Below are 13,427 nucleotides of genomic sequence, written 5' to 3' on the forward strand. Positions count from 1 at the left end.
CTTGGAAGATGAGGAGTGGCCATCAAATATAATTTCAAAGTGCCTTAGAGTAGGAGTTTAGAATAGGAGCTAAGAGAATTGTATTAAGAGGAGAAGCAGATTTTGTGGAGGACATAATGAGTTTCACTTAAATTTGAGGTGCCACAGGGCATTTGCATGGAGATGCTCAGTGACATGATAAAAACAGGTTTCCAGCCTTTTAAAAAAGGGACTGTGCTTTTTATAGGTAAAAATTGTAGAGTAATCAGAATGGAAGTAATGACAGAATTTGTGGAAGTGTATAAGATGGGCTAGGAAGAATTCAAAGAGGACTGAAAACAGAAGCTAGAGTGACTATGTAAGGGACAAAGGAGGTGACAGAAGTCTTTAAGTTGTTCTAGGGATTCTTTGCTCTCTAGTGACTTAGAAGAGTTTGCCTTAAAATATAACATACCTTCATTCTCTGAGGCCTGCACATTGAAAACTGGTCCCTACCTTTTCCAGACCTTTCTTCTCCATGAAGCAAGTATGGCTCCTTAACTTGTCACTTGTTTAGGAGAAAGCCCAGAACATTCACACACCTCTACAGACCATCATCACCAGGATCACATTTTCCTCACTGGACTGGGCTCAGTGACCTCTACGGTTCTTTCTCCAGGGGTCTCGGAATCTCTAGAAGGATTGTAGGAGCAAATGCCTTGCCTCACCTACCTTGATAGTTCATTTCACTGATGGCCCCAGAGAGACTCTCCTCTTGATACACACATGTCCTGGAATTCATGTGCTTGTGTACTCCCCTCCCCTTGAGTCTGGGCTCAGCCTATGATTTGCTTTAACAAATGTGGCAGAAGCGATGCTGTGCCTGTTTCAGTTCTAAGCCTTAAAAGATCATGGAAACTTCTACTTCCAGCTTCTTGGGAGCCCTGAGATACTATTAAGATGTCTGTCTTCTCTGCTGGAGAGAACATTCAGAGAAGATAGCTCTGTGAGCCCCCAAGAAGAGGGAAAAAGAGTGTGAGAGAGAAAGAGAGACCAGCATGCCAACATCCCAGCTGAGCTCATCCCATAGTTGATAAACAGCTAAATGTGGTCACCTGAGCGACCATTGGCAAGGCCAGCAAAGAACCACCCCGTTGGGCTCAGCCCTAATTACAGAATCATGAGTAAGTAAAGTGGTTTTTGTTTCAGGCCAGAGTTGTGGGATGGTTTGTTACCTAGAAATAGAGAGCAAAAAAAAACACATGATTCTGCAAACCAGAAGTTGGCAAGGGTGATATGATAGGCCCCAGGTCTGACCTTTTTCCTTATAAAGCTGATAAAAGATAGAATTGCTCATTTGTTTCAACCTGTAACTGTATTAGTTATGTTGTTGTTGTTTTCAGTATTTTTCATTTTGATATCTTGGGGCCTTGCTGACCCTGGAGAAACTGTCCCTCTCTGGGATAGCCAATTCCTAGAGATAATAAAGAGTTCTACATCTTTCATATCCAGAGCTCATACCCCACCTACCTCCTTTACTGGCTTCTCATAATCTAGGCTGCCTTCCACTTGCCCTAATCACCACTGCTGGGTACCAGAATTCTAAGCCTACTTACCCTGCCTTGACATTCTTCACACAGCAATCACAGTAAAGGTTCTTGCCCAAGTTTGCCCTGATCTCTCTGTCTCTTGACCAATACTTGCTGTATGCTCCCTGCCCCCACCGCATGGCAGCCCCTCTTCTTGGGATCTGTGAGTCTAACGAGCCATCTTCTCCATGGTGATCATCTCCTGAGCTGTTACCCTTGCTTCACCTAAAGAATAATAAAGCCTGGGGTGCCTGGGTGGCTCAGTCGTTAAGCTTCTGCCTTCCACTCAGGTCATGATCCCAGGGTCCTGGGATCAAGCCCCACATTGGGCTCCCCTGCTCAACGGGAAGCCTGCTTCTCCCACTCCCACTTCCCCTCCTTGTGTTCCCTCTCTTGCTGTGTCTCTCTCTATCAAATAAATAAATGAAATCTCTAAAAAAATAATAAAGCCTGTAAAATAAAACAAGAAACTGTGAACATAAATGGGTGGGGAAATCCTATGGCCTGCGTGACTTTCCGCGATGACAAAGATAGATGAGGCAGTGAGGCAGGGGTGGTTAGGAAGGACCATCTTGTAACATTGTGCCATTAAAAATAATAGTAACTATTTTTGGATGCTCCCCATTAATCTTCAGGATAACTCCAGAGGGTGGATTTTAGTGTCCCCATTATCCAGAAGTGAAAATGAAGGCTTAGGTACTATGCCACTAGTAAGTGGCAGAACTAGGATTCTAACCCAGTTTTGCTGAAATCCAAAACCAGAACTCTGTCTCATAAGCTGCCCCAAGAACCTTGGCTAGGCTCACTATAGTTTGCTAAGTCTTCCAGTAAGCTATATAGTACCTTAGTAGGTTTTTTGTGATGGATTTTTGAACAAATGAGTTTTATCCTCTTTAATCACCTTTTTCTGACTATAAAAGTAATAATAGTCATTGACCATTTGAAATACAAAAAAGAAATTTAAAATCAATCATACACACACTTAGGTAACTATTGTTAGCCTTTAGGTCTATGTCCTTATCGTCTTTTTTCCATACCATGTATCATATATATTTTGCAAAACTTAAATTAAACTCACTATCTCTTGTAACCTACTTTTTTAATCCAAAAATATATTGTGAACATTGTACCATACCACTAAATATTCTCCTGAGACAGGGATTTCATTGGCTAATTTTTTTGTCTCTTAATTTATAAATACTATAGCCATTTATTAATCCTCTCCTATTATGTGAACTATTCCTAATATTTTGCAGTTAAAAGTGCTCTATTCTGGGGACCTTCAGAGGGAGAGATTAATAAATGAATGTGGGATGAATGCATGAATTCTCCTGTTGGGGGATTTTGAACAGGACATTCACGTTTCACTCAGGGAAAGGCTTAGACCCCTCAACAGATCCGTGAAGTCAATGTTATCAACATCTCCAATTTATAAGGGAGGAGACTCAGGCCAGGGAGATGTGATCATCTCCCTCAGAATGTTTAGAGACCACCCTTCTTTTCCCCATGCCTCCATCCTCCAGGCCCAAAGACCTCCAGTGCATCTGGAGCTCTGTACCCAGATTCCCCAGAAAGTGCTCCTGGGACAGGATGTTGAGCCCAGGGCCCTAGGATCAGCTTGAACCCACTCTGGGTCCCTCCTCAGAGTCAACCTGAAACAGAACTATCCCTTCCCCAAAGATGTCATGCTAGGCCCAGCTATAGCAGAAAAAGAACAGTGTTCAGATTAATATCCTCCTGTGTCCTTACACATAATTCTTTGTGAGCATCTCTCATATCTTCAGATAAATTCCTAGATTTAGAATTGCTGAGTCCAAGAATATGCACATTACTAAGACTTTTGATACTCATTTGTCAAATTTCCCTCCAGAAATGCTGCGCCAATTCCCACCTACCCCAGAGTCCTTTGTTTTTAGCATAAAATAAATCTCCGCTAGGGGCTGCTACGTGTGTGTGCATATATGACTCAACTACATACAGGGTCCCTTCCGTGCTTAGTACAACCGAAGTTTAGTCCTCAGTTAGTAGCTATAGTTGGTAAGTAGCGAGATTCCCTAGACTTGAAATCTTGATTCCAAAAAGAGCAACATGGGTTCTCAAAGGGACTTGCCAACCTGATCATGGAGGGACTACTTTTCTTCAGCCGTGTGGAACTAGGACTCGTGACTACTTACCTTGCTTAAATAACAGATTTCTGGGCTTCCCTCAAATATGTTCAGACTGTGAGGAACCTGTGTACGGTAAGTCACAGAGAGAAGGCCAGCAAGCGGTGCGCACGACTTCAGTAGAGGACGGGTGGCTGGAAGAGGTGGCATTTACCTGCTTCTAAAGAACAAGAGATGTGGAATCCCAGAATGCAAATGCATAGGCAAAGGAGGAGCTACTTACCTGACATGAGCAGAAATGTCTCTCATACAGACTCATGCGCCCAAATGCCATCCCTCCACCCCCACCAGTCTTCTGTTGCGTGCCCTAAATTCTAAGTTGTAACACCTTTGACTTCAAACTGTAAAGTCCCTGTTAAGACACAAATAGATGAGCTAGAAGGGGTCACACCGTAAGCCGTTCACAGCATTAACAACTTAGCCCAAATGAGCTTTGCAAGTAGCTGGAGTTGCCCAGAAAGGACCCAAGGAAATGAGACCAGGGTGTGTGATATTACACAGAGGCCAAGGCCAGGGCGGGGTGCAAAGTAATGTCCTGGGTGATCTAGGGACAGAAGGATGGCTCCAGTGGCCAAAGGGACTCCATGGGGTGGTTCTGAGGGCACAGAGGTAAGAGACCTCAAGGGACGTGTCTAATGGTGTTTGGGCAATTTACCAGGATTGTTGGACTGACATCCGAGAGACCCATTCCCTGCTGGTCTCTTAAACACACTGGTTCAGAGCAAAGAACATGTCACTTCTATTCCTGTCACCCTCAGAACTTCTGGCAAGCAACCTCCTGGCTGCTCCTCTCACCTGCTCCTTCCCCAGGTGCATGCGCAGTAGCCATCGAGGCAGGGGCTGCCCAGACCTGGTCACATCCATTAATAAGGCACCGGTTCTATCAATGGCAACCCTGAGGAGATTTCTCTGTGCTGAAGTAAGGCACTAAATATAATAGCCTCTTAACTGGCACATTGTTATCAGTATTATTATGGCTTTCTCTTCATGCCTGTCACTGGATTATGGTAATTTTTCTTAGTCGTGGTTTTTAATCAGAGTTGAAGTCTCTGAGTTACTGACAGCTCGGGAGAGCTGTAACTGCTCTAAGATTGACTTCACACTGTCACAAAATCATAACACAGGCAGAAAGCGAGAGGCTCTCACAGGCCTCCTCCCGCCAATTAAAAACAAAGCTGCCTTCTTCTAAACAGCAGTTTCCTTCGCGAGGCTTCACACAAAAGGGAGGCAAGCAGAGGGCACCTACTTTTCCCTCCTTCCCCCAAAGTTCAAAGCAAGAAACAATGATCCTGGCAAAGGCGGTTCTAGAAGCAGATAGTGTAATTTAGCTAATGGTATCTACAGGAAGCTGGAAATCATTCCTTGACACGTTGTGGTACTTCAATGGCATCAAGCCTTGCTGGATTCTCCTGACCTTGAGGTACCTCCTCACAGACATTGTCCATCTATGACCACTCACTGGAATAAACATGATAGGCCTGGACAAATGGATCATTAGCTACCCTCTCTGGAGGTGATGGAATAGAGTAACACCTCTGGCCTTGCCTTCCTGTCACCCCATGTAATGAGGGTTCCATCCGGATCCAGTGGGACCCCAGCCTGCAAGTCATCTGGCTATGGGCCAGGTGTCAGGCAGAGATCACCAAAAATTTTTCTATCACCATGGAGAAGCCATAGCAGACCACAGTACCAACCTTAAACAAACCCTAGAGAGTTCTCCATTTTGCCTTCAGGGTCTTTCTATTTCCTCCATTTGTAACACCATTCTACTTTCTAGAACCATCATTTTTAGAAACCCCATACCAGCATAGGCCATTCTGACATCTAACTTGGGTTTGTCCTTTATGTCCACGCATTTGCCTGAGGTCCTGTTAAGACACTCTCACAGAGAAATGGCCTGAATATATCCAGCAGGATAGACTAAGTTGTGCTGCAGCGATAAACAAACCTAAACTCTCAATGGTCACAACAAGGGTTTCTCATTCATCTTGCATGGCCCTCACAGCTTGCCAAGGGGCTCTGCTCCTTGGAGACACTCAGTGACCCTGGCCATCATTACTAACCCAGGCTACCACCTTAGAAATGGCAATCGTCATTCCCAAGGGAAAGACGGCTCTAGAGTCTTTTCTGGCAGTTGAAGGCACTGGCTCCAAAACGATAAATATTACCTCCACTCTCACTCTCAAGTCATTGGCCAGAATCCGTGACATTATTCCATCCAGCCGGAAAGAGGCCAGGAAGTACAATCCTCTTCTGTGCATTGGAAAAGCAGAAATAGTGGATGAATTGCATAAATAATTAACACACCAGTTAATTAATTTACACCAAGAAGAAAAATGAAGAATCCCAGAGTGAAGAATTACCCCTCCCAGTGGCATGCACTAGCACAATGAGGCTTATTATGTTCTGTTCTCTGGTGCTGGGCAGAGACGAGCTGGTACTGGAAACAAGGGGTACCTCTCCCCAGGTCAGATCCTGTGTTTGCTTTATTCACTCACAGTTCTCCAAGCGGTTTGCCACTGTGAATCCGAAATTATACAAATACGTGCTGAAGATGAAAAGGATGCAGGGAGAGTACTTACCAAAGAATATGAAAACGATTTAAAGATTTAAACTGTGGGGAGAGCATTGGAAGCCAAGACAGGGATGTGAAAGGAACCATGGGAAGATGAAAACAGGCTGGACAAGGATCCTTTTTGCTGCTGGCTCCTAGCTTTCTGGAAGCAAGAAAACAAAAAAGCCAATATGACAATTATAACATCAGTCTACCATGAAGCAATTAAGGCGTGGAGCAGAGTTTGAAGGAAAGAGACATCTGGTCTCCGAATCTGAGAGTCCAGTGGAGGAACACCAGACGCAATGCAGTGAGGGTGCGAGGAAGATGGAGATGCTTGTTGTTCTCGAATCCAGGAGAACTCCTGAGCTTTAGCAAGAATTTCTTGCATTTGCAGCAAGAAGCTGGAGTTTCAGGAAATAGAAGAGCAGCAAAATGGTGTTTTTGTGCAAATGCTATCCATGTGCCCAGGGCAAAAACCAGCAAAAAAGCAAACCCCAAGTATGACCGGTGGTGTAGTGCTGAGACTCATCATCAGAGCTGAAGCAGGAGGAAGGAGGAGTCTCAAAGATCGATGTGCCCCTTGGCCCAGTTTCAAGGAAGTAGGCCTGTGGGGTGGTACCACATCTGGTCTGTCAGCAAATTCTGCTGGCCCTACTTGCAAGATAGAACCTAAAGTGGACCACATCTTACCACCTCTCCTGGCCCCTGTCCTCCAAACACTCTAATCTTTTGCCCGTCCTCCCTCAGTAGTCTCCCATCTGGTCTGCTTTTTAAACCCTTGCCTCCCAATTGTCCATTTTCTGTGAAGCAGCCAGAATGGAGCTCCTGGATCACCCCTTCTTCCCCCTTAGGCTCTAGTCACACTAGCACCACCACTCCCTTTGCAAGACTTTACCTCAGGGGGGGCACCTGGGTGGCTCAGTGGGTTAAAGCCTCTGGGATCTGCTCAGCAGGGAGCCTGCTTCCTCCTCTCTCTCTGCCTGCCTCTCCGCCTACTTGTGATCTCTGTCTGTCAAATAAATAAATAAAATCTTTAAAAAAAAAAAAAAAAGACTTTACCTCAGGGCATTTGTACAGGCTGTCCTCTCTGCCTGGAAGGCTCTTTCCTCAGAGATCTGCATCAGGTCTTGCTCCCGTTTCTCCTTCAGCTCACTGTTTGAATACCATGACAGCAGCACGGTCTTTCTTATCCATTCTATTTAAAGAACAGTCCTGAAGGCCCTGTCCCCCCTTAGCTCTCTTTCCTTAACCAGTTTTGTGTGAAATGGTTTGTCACACATAACATATTTTATGTGCTACTTGTTTGGTCGTAGGATAAGTAAGCTCCAAGAGGACAGGAGAGTTTCGTGCTTGATTTGTTCACCGCTGTAAGTAACCCCAGCATCTGGGACAGGATTTGCCAACAGGGTGAGCTCAAGACATATTGCGTTAACTGAATAGATTGTAATTGACCCCAACCTTACCACCATGTGGACTTAACATCCAAGAGATCATCAAGGGATGAGGCATTTCCTTTTCTTGAAATACCCTGTGAGGATTCAGAGTCCGCCTCCTCCTCCACCTGATATCAGCTGCCATGGATACAGGTTCCTTAAAGGGGTCAAGGATACGACAGATGCTTTACATTAGCTTTTATGTCCTCCATAAAATTAACAACAAGCAAACCCTGAGTAACGGAGCTATAATTCTGTCTTGCAATTCTGATCCGACACACAGTGTAAGAGCTTGGCTCTTGAGGCTAAAAGCTGTTTCCAGAACCCTCAATGGAATTATACCTCTGTAATTCATTTACTGTTATTCATCTTATATATGCTTAAAGATAGAGCCAAAAAAAAAAAAAAATCACACAGCCAGCAAAACCAAAGCAAAGAAGAAAAGATAACCTAGTAGTTTTCATTTTTAAATTACATTCATTATGTAAGATACAGTATTTTGCCACACTGTAGCGCTTCTAGGCTAAATAAGAAATACTTAACAACAGGTAAACATAATAAGATGGCTTTTTAAAAAAATGAATATTACCTTGCTCTGTCTTCAGGGATGTTATTTTCAATAGCAATATCAATTCACGAAGAAAAGTCAAGAGAATAATTATGGCTTTTTAGCCAATAGGACTGATATACATTAACAAGCTCAGTGAAGGTATTGGATAATATCCTTGAAAGGCCTCTGAAGTTATCGTCCCACTTCAGCTATTTGCAATACATGACCAAAAACAATCCAGTAAGCCCTCGTCATTTATGTCCAAGTTTCTAATGAAACAAGCCTCATGAAAAATAAACTAGCATACAGATGGGCTTGGAGAGATCTGGCAGCATATCTACCTTTTATATTTATTTTATTTTATTTGAAAACCATTTAGGGTGATCAGAGTGGTTTGTTAGAAAGGAACATTGCGGGGGAAATGGCATTTTCCATGCACCAGACACAAGCGAGATCAAGATAAGACAGAGCTGCTTTCTTCAGCCAGCGAATGACAACTTCATTTGTGAAGAAACTATGGGCCATAGCAGGTTCTCTTAGTGCTGATTTCTATCCACAGGACATTTGGCCGCCACTTACAACCCATTTCATATGTAGGCTGCTGAACAGCCTCCAGATGGTGTGTATAAGATTTTACAAATGTTTTTCTTGTTCCAATCAGACATGACCTTTCAAATATATAAAGCTGTAGACACGAAAACTGCCACAAGACTTCTAGAAAAATTGAGCAAATTCAATTCATAAATATTTTTGAGCCCCTACTATGTGTGAAACGTCATTCTAGGTACTGAAGGATACAGTTGTGAACAAAATAGACTTTTTAACCCCTGACTTCCTGAAGCTTCTATTCTGGAGGAGGTGTGGTACACAGCAAGCAGAATAAATAAATTCTTTATTTTGAAGCTGATGCCTGCTATCTATGATAGAGAAAAAAAAATCAAGTGAGAGAATACCAAGGAAGGAGGGGTGGTGCCATTCTAAATAGAACTAGGGTGGCTTCACTAAGAAGGAGACATATAAGCAAAGACTTGATGGGTGCCAATATCCAGGAGAAAAGCCTTCCAAGCAGAGAAAATTGTCAGTGCAAAGATCCTGAGGGGGAAGCATGCCTGGCATGTGACTGGAGCAGAGTGAGCAAGAGGAGAGCAGTGGACAAGGTCAGGGAGGTAGTGGGAGCCTATTCTAATGACTCTGGCTTTTCTCCCAGTGAGGACAACCATGGAGCAGGATAGGAACATGATAGGACCGATGCTTTTGGAGCATCACTCTGGCTGCTTTGTCCAGAATAGCTCTTGTCCTGGGGAGTGGGGAAGCGGATGAGAGGTGAGGGCAGAAGTGGGAGCAGGGGACACGTTAGAAAGCCACAGCACAGCTATCAGTAGGAGAGGAGGTCTACCGCCCTTGCACCAAGGTGGTAACCCTGTAGATGATAGGACATGATCAGATTCTGGATCTATTTTGAAGATGCATAAAATAAGATGGGGACACCAGGATTGGGACACTTGCAAAGATTCACACGGCCACCTTACATATATAGGATCCTCTCCTAGCTATGTCCTGGGCGATGTTATTTCCAACATCACTCACCCACCAAAACCTCGCTGACATCAATGACAATTTTGAAGGACAGTTCAGAAATGTGGATTCTTTTGGAAGATGAAAACCCGTGTTAGAATTAAAGGTTTCCCTGAGTCAACAGAAGGGTCACATCTCTGCTGCTCCGCCTGTACCTGCAGGGAGGAGGGCGGGGGTTCCTTCTGTCTCTCCTCCCGCTCTGGCCTTGCCAGGGCTCTCTGAGGCCCTCAGGGCACCAGACGGCAAAGAGAGGCTGCCTCATGCTCCTGACAATAGTGAACTCCATGGAGACCGGCCTCGTTTGCTTTTATGTTCTTGTCTGCTGTCTGATGCCTGTTTATGCATAGCTTCCCCCTCAGGAGTAGCATGAGTCTGTCTCTGACATTCTTCTATCTTGTTGCTGCTGTTGTTGGCTCCCAGTTGAAGTAAAGCCCCCAAATCAAAAAGGAGCTAGCCCTCTAAACTCCAGAATCAACCTCCGATTATTAACTGTGGGACGTTCCATGGGGCCTTCCACTTGGTTGCTCAGAGATCTGCTCCAGCAGGTGAAAGGGAGGGTACAGCATTCCTGTCTGAACAGCTGTGTTCCATCTTCCCAGTTCCTTGGCCCTTTCAATAAATGAGCTCTCCCAGGGCTAGAGACCTACAGAAGGTCATTATTGTTTCCATTCCCGAAGCCTTTAGAAAGATATCTAATGTTGTACTGGAGATGAGGTGGGCTAGAAAAGCAGAGTTTTACTATCTATTTAATTTGTAAACCATGTCTTTTAAGCAGATGTGGTGGCAGATGGTAGGTGAAACCATGGTGTGTTTCATTAGATGGGATCCTTGCTAGAGTTCACCTGTCCCATCTGCATACTCTAGAGGCCAAGACATTCTAGTACCTGTGCTAAGAAATCCGTCAAAACCAGGACCTTTTTAATGGTAGGTAATAGTAATGGGTCTACGTAATAGAAATGCAGAGCTTCTCTACCCAGAGTGGAAAAAACCAAGCTGAACCCAGTATCAGCGATTTTCCAGCAAGGCTGTCACTGTGATCTGTGATGTGCTATCAAGATGAAATTGGAACCAAGTGTACTTTATTCAGGACATCTGCGAGATAAAAAATATAATGCTCCTTTTCTATCTTTGTGACATTGTTCGCAAAGATGTGATTTGGCTGTTAAAACCACTCGCGCTGTATCTCAAGGCTAAGGCTGACAATTCGAATAAAAGCCTCTCTCTCTCTCTTTGGTTTGTTATCTGAACCACAGTTAGCTGTCACGGCAATTCTATGCACTGGGGCACTTGGTGATGGGGGTGGGCGGGGTGTTGAGGTATTTGACCAGCCACAGCTTCCCAATTGACTCTGTGTTTCTGAACTCCATTTAATTTCCTGGAGTTTGGGGAAGTTGTTTTTTTTTGGGGGGGGGGGTTGTGGGGTTTTTTTCCTATTTTAATGCCCTAAAAGCGGGGCCAGTGTTAAAAGACAAACAATGATGTTTAATTTTTAATAATTTTATTGTAAATACCTTGTAGAAAATTTAGAATGTACATATGAGCACTAGAAAGAAAATAGGGTGTCACCATTTTAGATTAGCTCTATGACTATTACAATGCATTTCCTTCTGGTCATTTTGGTAGCCTGTGTGTGTGTGTGTGTGTGTGTGGTGTTGGCTTATTGCCAAAAGCAAGGGAAACAAGGGCAAAAATGTACTATTGAGACTTCATCAAGATCAAAAGCTTTTACACAGCAAAAGTCAACAAAACCAAAAGACAACTGACAGAATAGGAGAAGATATTTGCAAACGACATATCAGATAAAGGGCTAGTATCCAAAATCTATAAAGAACTTATCAAACTCAACACCCAAAGAACAAATAATCCAATTGAGAAATGGGCAGAAGAAATGAACAGACTTTTCTGCAAAGAAGACATCCAGATGGCCAACAGACACATGAAAATGTGCTCCACATCACTCGGCATCAGGGAAATACAAATCAAAACCACAATGAGATACCACCTCACACCAGTCAGAATGGCTAAAATTAACAAGTCAGGAAACGACAGATGCTGGCGAGAATGCAGAGAAATGGGAACCCTCCTACCTACACTGTTGGTGGGAAGGCAAGCTGGTGCAACCACTCTGGAAAACAGCATGGAGGTTCCTCAAAAAGTTGAAAATGGAGCTACCCCACAACCTAGCAATCGCAGTACTGTGTATTTACCCTAAAGATACAAATGTAGTAATCTGAGCGGGCGTGTGCACCCAAATGTTTATAGCAGCAATGTCTACAATAGCCAAACTGTGGAAAGATCCTAGATGTCCATCAACAGATGAATGGAAAATTTAAGTGTGGTGTATATATATACAATGGAATACTATACAGCCATCACAAGAAAAGAACTCTTGCCATTTACAACGAAGTGGATGGAACTAGAGGGTATTATGTTGAGCAAAATAAGTCAATCAGAGAAAGACAATTATCATATGCTCTCCCTGATAAGAGGAATTTGAGAGGCAAAGAGGGGGATTGGGGGGTAAGGAATGAAAAAATGAAACAAGATGGAATCAGAAGGGAGACAAACTATAAGAGACTCTTAATCTCACAAAACAGAGGGTTGCCGGGGGGTAGGGAGGTATGGAGAGGGTGGTTGGTTATGGACATTGGGAAGGGTATGTGATATGGTGAGTGCTGTGAAGTGTGTAAGCCTGATGATTCACAGACCTGTACCCCTGGGACAGATAATACATTATATGTTAATATAAACAAACAAACAAGAAAGGGGTGGTGCACCTGGGTGGTTTAGTCAGTGAAAGGGTTAAGCATCTGCCTTCTGCTTAGGTCTTGGGATGGAGTGCTTCTTCAGGGCATCTGCCTTCTGCTTAGGTCTTGGGATGGAGTACTTCCTCAGGCTCCCTGCATAGCAGCAGCAACAGCGGCAGAAGCAGCAGCAGCAGCGGGGAGTCTCCTTCTCCCTCTCCCTCTGCCCCTCCCCTGCTCACTCTCGTCTTTCTCTCTCTCTCTCTCTCAAATAAATAAATAGAATTTTTTAAAAAAGAAAAAAGGAAGGGGATAACTGAATGAACAAGTCTGTGAACCCCTTATTAACAACTTATGACAAACATTTTTCCAACAACCTTTCATTCTTTAGAGATGTGGGCCCACTATTTTTTGCTATTATCATTAATCTGCAAAGAACACCATTCAGATAAATGCTAAATTGTCATAAATCACTTTAAACTTTACATCAAAAGAAACTGTGAAATGTCTCTCCGTTCTACAGAGATATAATGTTGCAAACAGAATCTAATCTAAAACTCTCCTATTTACTGGCCCTTCTGCTTCTATCTTGAGCAAGCACTATGCTCTAATTGGCTTAACTTCAAGCCTGCTCAGAACCTCCAGTCTACCTGATACGTGGGGCCATCCTGGCCTGTGAAGGGTCCCCCCCAAGATGTTCGACTTACTACCCCTCCTCCCTTAAGAGTGCTTCTGGCTTTCTGCAGAGTAAATCATTCTTACCACTAAATCCAAAGGGACTGATTCTCTAGAAGAAGGCTACTTTCAGATAAATATATGTGTACATTTTCGCAGGAGACACTAGGTTATTGAATTG

This window comes from Mustela nivalis (assembly GCF_964662115.1).
Source record: "Mustela nivalis genome assembly, chromosome: 4".
NCBI lineage: Eukaryota > Metazoa > Chordata > Mammalia > Carnivora > Mustelidae > Mustela > Mustela nivalis.